The following is a 6201-nucleotide window of genomic DNA, read 5'->3' as shown; positions in this document are numbered from 1 at the left end:
TCAGCGTGAAAACAAATGTAATGGCCCGGCCCACTAGTGATATTGTCCGCTCTGGGCTAAAGCCCTCACGATTTTAAAACGCGTCACTAGGAGTTACGAACCACCAACTTATAAACCCAGCATCTCTCCCGTGTTTTGTCGATGTGGGATTTGCCTAGGGGTGCTTCAAAATCATCAGGTTCTCTTGTTGACAAAGTGCTTCTAGACTGTAAGTTCATAAAATGGGACAATTTTGATTAGGTTGATTTTCAATTTAAGGAACTCTTTGAATTTCAAGAATGGCTGACTGTGTGTGAATGCACTGATGTTTATTATCCGAGACTAGTCCAAGAATTTTATAGAACTTTAAAAATTGTCTATGAAGAAGACAGATTTTGGTTTTTTTGAATGACAGAGTGTATGTGGTTTTTGTTGAGTTGATTGCCCATGCCTTAAAATTGCCGAATGATGGAAATAGAATCTCTGCTCATAGAGATGTTGCTAGAGTTCCAGGTTTTAATTTGACAAAATTTGAAAGTGAAGTTTTTCCTGCCAACACTGCCACTAGTGAAATATCCACTAGTACTAACGCCCTTCAGCACATTAAGATTTTTCACAGTATGGTGAATTATATATTTTGTCCTAAATCTGGCAGCTATGGATATTTGAGTTATTTGGATATGTGCATTATGTGGCATATTGTTGATAAAGTGAGAATGAATTTGGCTTATCTGATTTTCAAGAATATGTGTAAACTTATGGAATTGGTAAATTACCCTATGCACACCTCTTAACTGCTTTGTTTAGAGAGTTGGATATAAATGTCTCTAAGTAGAGTTCTAGGGCAGATTTAATTGTGCTTAAAGAAATTCATTCTGATACTGATGGCAAAAAGAAACGTTTTGAAAAAGGTGGATCTTCTAAAGCCAAAGTTGATTTAGATTTCAAAAGTGAGATTATGAGTGAGCTTCAAGGACTAAGAATAATTATTAATGAGAAATTCAGTACATCAAATCAGTTTATTGAACTTCTGAGGAAATTTGTGGATATTGTTGAGGAGTTAAAGAAACAGATTGTAGATCTTAAGCAGGCACAGGGAACTGATTTTGCAACTAGAGTTGAGATTGATGCACATGCAAGTGATCCTTCTACTCATGATGGTAGTGCATTTGATCATGGTAATGTTGAGTATGGAGGCACTAGACTTAGTGAGTCTACTGCTACTGTAGAACATGAAAGTGAACAGGTTACAAAACCTGCAGTTGAACCTGTTGTTGAGCTTGATAGTGAACAGGTTGTAGAACCTGTAGTTGAACCTACTGTTGAACTTGAGAGTGAACAAATTGTAGAACCAGTAGTTGAGTCTACACACAAGAAGGAAGATTCTCTAAATGATCAGAAGGAGAGTGCTCCACCTAAACTTTCTGCAGCTAAAGCTTCTCAAGCTAAGAAGAGTAAGAAAAGAGTTAAGTCTACAGTGTCCAATCCATATCAGTCTCTGGCTGCTGCTCTTCAAAGTCCATCTGATGAGGATGAATCACAGGAGCATGATTCTCATGATACTTTAGGTGTCCAAGTCTCTTAGCCACCTGCTGCCAAACCCTCCAAGAAGAAGATAGTGCCTTCCAAAGCTGTTCAAAAGAGCAAAAGGCTTAATGTTTAGAAAATGATCTGCTTTTTTAGTTTACTAATATGTTTACTACTGTTGCTGAATGGTTTTTTAGTTTGTTACTGTTTACCTTATTGTTTTTCAGTTTGTGCTTACTTGGTTCTTTTTGGATTAATATCTCCTATTTCCTTTTTGGTTGATGGCAAAAAAGGGGAGAATGGATGTGTGCTTTTGTTTTGGGAGAATGGATGTGTGCTTTGAAAATGAATGTATGCTTATGTTTTAGAAGTGTGTATGCAAACTATTGTGGCTTATGTGTGCAAATTATTAAGTGTAACATTTTGCATATTGAAATTATGGATATCTTATGAATATGTTTTGTAGCATAAATTCAGGAGGAGTTTTGTATAGCTGTTAATTCTTTTATTTTTTAAACTTGTGTGCATACATTTTGTAACACCCTAGGCAAATCCCACATCGACAAAACACGGGAGAGATGCTGGGTTTATAAGTTGATGGTTCCTAACCCCTATTGACGTGTTTTAAAACCGTGAGGACTTTAGTCCAGAGCGGACAATATCACTAGTGGGTTGGGCCATTACATTTGTGGTATAGAGCTGCTCCGCGTGCAACCTTGAACGATGGTGGGGCAAACCTCAGCGAGGACGCTGAGTCCCATAAGGGGGGTGGATTGTACCACCCTAGGCAAATCCCACATCGACAAAACACGGGAGAGAGCTGGGTTCATAAGTTGATGGTTCCTAACCCCTATTGATGCGTTTTAAAACCGTGAGGGCTTCGGCCCAGAGCGGACAATATCACTAGTGGGCCGGCCCATTACATTTGTGGTATCAGAGCCGCTCCGCGTGCAACCTTGAACGATGGTGGGGCAAACCTCAGCGAGGACGCTGAGTCCCATAAGGGGGGTGGATTGTAACACCCTAGGCAAATCCCACATCGACAAAACACGGGAGAGATGCTGGGTTTATAAAATGGAGGTTCCTAACCCCTATTGACGCGTTTTAAAACCGTGAGGGCTTCAGCCCAGAGCGGACAATATCACTAGTGGGTCGGGCCGTTAAACATTTAGGGGGAGTGATTTTCGCATACTAACATGCTTGGTTATACATAAACTTACGCACACTTTTATTTATTCTTGATTGATAATTCAATTGAGTTTTTTCATCATCAAAAAGGGGGAGATTGTTGACCCTGTGTAGCTCAAAATGAGCATTGATTTTGATGATAACAAAACTCAACTATAATCTATCTAACTTAATTTCAAGTAATATGTAGATTCTTTCTCTTATTCATAAAGAATCCTTGAGGTTGCATCTAAGGAGGAAGCGCAATCAAAGGCATCTCAAGATGAATCCAAGTTGAGAAAGAACAAGATTATGAAAGCTAAGACTCGAAGTAAAGGTATGAAAGTCATAGAGTTAGGAATTGAGTCTTAGGACTTGTGTAAAAAGAATAAATGAAAATTTTAGTCAATTGGAGCTCAAAATTAATTTTTCTTTTAATTATTTTATAAAATTTTCTCTCATCATGACCTTGGATATTGCTATTGGAATATATATTTCTCTTAAGGTATAAATTAGATTTGTAAAGATTATAATTTGAAACAGGCATCTAGTAAATTAGTTTGCTAACTTGTTTGCTAAAATATTAGTTTGCTAATGTTTTTGCTAAAATTATAGTTTGCTAACTAGTTTACTACTGTCGCAAAAAATTTCATTAGTTTGCTAAATAATCATAGTTACTCTACTTCATACAAAAAGACAAAATAATGGCTATTTTGCCTAGAACAAAGTGTATAACATTCCAAAAAAGTTTCAAACAGTCTAAAATTATTTGGGACTATAAGTACACTTTCTTTACTTCATTTTACACTTGATGAAAGCTTACAATTGCACTCCAATCTTGATTTTTTATTTATTGCTTTCATTCAAGTGCTTTAAAGTGTTTGAGCTACCATTGGCAAATGATACACTTGAATTGTATAGATGTTTTTAAGCACATTTATATACTAATTCATAGCATTTAGGCAAGTATTTTCATGCATAGTAGTTGAATTCATTAGTTTTCATAATTTCTATTATCAAGCCCTTAATTCCATGTTTTCTGTATCATTTCAGGTGTTTGGGTGAAGCCACAGAGTATGGGAGTGCAAAGGAAAGCTTGGAGAGATAAAAAGACAGAGAATTACTGCTGATACAAAGTACACGAGTCGTGTAAACTAAGCCCCAGACCCGTGTAACTCTCTGCCAGAAGAAAGCCAAGAGAATCAATGGAGAAACACAAGTACACAGGTCGTTTAAGTAGACCCGTGTAATCTATAGGGACCCGTGTAAGTCTCTACCGGGAAACAGCTTGAAGAACCTTATGGGATCAATAGTACACGGCCTGTGTAACCAGGCCTTTGTATTTGGCGCAGACCCGTGTAACTTTCTATGCCAAAACAAAATTTCGCAATTCTCCTCCAGCAAGTTAAACGACCCTACTCTACGGGACCCGTGTAGTGACACACGGGCCGTGTACTATGTCACAGCCAGTTTTATAACTCAAATTCCTCTCCTGTTTTATGATTAAAATGAGACTCCTAAAGCCTTTTGGACTAAAAAATGACCTAACCCTAGAACAACCAATATAAATAGAAAAGAAAACATCAGGAAGAGGGGTGGGTTACTGTCGTCAGGACTGCTGCTAAAGGTTGTTGTTGTCGGGCTCTACATCAGTACCAAAAGAAGTTTTCCAGCTAAAGCTCCACAAGATCAAAGCTGTAAACTCTCTTTGGTTCCTTCATTTCATCTCCCTAGACAGATTTTTATTATTTTATTTCTTCTGCACAACTCTCTTTTTATTGTTTTTACCTTTTATCATGATATTTGCTGAACTCACCATGAGTGAGTAGTTTTCTTACTCTGGATTTGGGAGAGTAGCTCTTGTAATTATTATTATGGATGAACACTAAGTTTTATTTATTGGATTTGAGATTCGTTTCTTAATTTAATTTTTTGTGATCTTAATGCATGCTATGTGCTGGTACCCACTTAGTCATGATTGTAAATGTTAATTGAAGGACTGAAAGGTGAAGATTAACATTAGAAAATCAAGATCTTGAACCTAGGAATTCGGACCTGGACATAGGCTGATACCTTTGTGGAACTTCAAAATTGGTCAAGGATCCTAAAGAATTTTAATTAATTTAATCGCCACGAAAGTAGGGTTTGAGTTAATTAGAATACATCGTAGATGCCTTGAGAGAGGATTTAGGATAGCTTAGGACTGATTTCCATCAAGGAAAACAACCCTCAATCCAGTAAATAAGTCAGATAACATCCTTAGTATGATTCAAGTATGAAATCTTAATTCCACAATTGTTCCAAAATAGATTATTTCATTTTAAGTTTACCGTTATAGTGTTTAGAATTAACAAACTTCATTCCCTAAGTATTCGATAGCCTAGACAGTTAAAATTACTGTGTAGATTGGTACTTGCTAAACAAATTCCTCGTGGAAACGATACTCTACTTATCACTTTATTACTTGTTAGCGATCCATGCACTTGCGATGGTTGCAAAATAGCGAAATAAGTTTTTGGCGCTGTTGCCGGAGAATTTTTTGGTTTTAGTAATATCAAGCGATAGGCAATTTAGCTGATTTAGGCAATTATATTTATTATCTAATTTTATTTTACTAGTTGTATTTCTTTTCTTTTCTCTCAGGTGCCCGATCTGGTATATGACCAGAACAAAGCCAGAAGAAATTTTAGACTATGATCCAGAGATAGACAGAACTCTAAAAGCTATCACGAGGGAAAGGAGACATTAAGAGCATGATCAAGGAGATCCTGAAACCCTAACCATGGCCGATAATAATGACAGACCAAGACTCTTGAGGGATTATGGAGCTCTATCTGTCCAAGGATTTCAGCCTAGTGTTACTAGACCCACAGTGGAAGCCAACAACTTTAAATTAAAACCAGCATGACTCCAAATGATTCAACAAACCCAGTTCACAGGTTCACCCACAGAAGACCCACACTATCACCTCCAGTGCTTTCTTACCCTATGTGACACATTCAAGATGAATGGAGTGTCTGATCAAGCAATAAGACTCAGAGCATTCCCATTCTCCCTTCGGGACAGAGCAAGGAAGTGGTTACTTTCTCAACCGGCTGGAACGTTCACTACTTGGGAAAACCTATCTCAAGCTTTTCTAATAAGGTACTTTCCACTTGCAAAGACTGCAAAACTGAGGCTAGAGCTCAACACCTTCAGACAAAAGGAGGAAGAATCACTCTATGACGCGTGGGAAAGATATAAAGACCTGAAGAGAGAATGTCCACACCATGGCATAGAAGATTGGCTATTAGTGCAAAATTTCTATAATGGGTTACTACCTTCTACAAGGAGCACAGTTAATTCAGCTGCAGAAGGTGATTTAATGGAGAAAACAGTGCCACAAGCACTTGAACTTCTAGAAAGGGTTGTATACCATAATTATGAGTGGTCAAATGAAAGAGGAAATGCAAGAAAAACTGCAGGAGTCCTAGAAGTAGACGCCCTAAGCATGATAAATGCTCAGTTTGATCAGCTCACAAGGAAACT

The 6201-nt window shown here is 37.5% G+C and overlaps 1 non-coding gene across 1 annotated transcript; it reads right to left on the bottom strand.

Moving 5' to 3' along the window:
- Positions 1–5842: 5842 nt before the first annotated feature.
- On the bottom strand, positions 5843–5949 carry LOC131176396 (small nucleolar RNA R71). The gene has a single exon (XR_009146488.1). It is a non-coding gene; the product is annotated as a small nucleolar RNA R71 (small nucleolar RNA).
- Between the last annotated feature and the right edge of the window lie 252 nt (positions 5950–6201).

This window comes from Hevea brasiliensis, unplaced genomic scaffold (genome assembly GCF_030052815.1).
Source record: "Hevea brasiliensis isolate MT/VB/25A 57/8 unplaced genomic scaffold, ASM3005281v1 Scaf1, whole genome shotgun sequence".
Classification (NCBI taxonomy): domain Eukaryota; kingdom Viridiplantae; phylum Streptophyta; class Magnoliopsida; order Malpighiales; family Euphorbiaceae; genus Hevea; species Hevea brasiliensis.
This window is presented reverse-complemented; position numbering and strand designations above follow the sequence as displayed.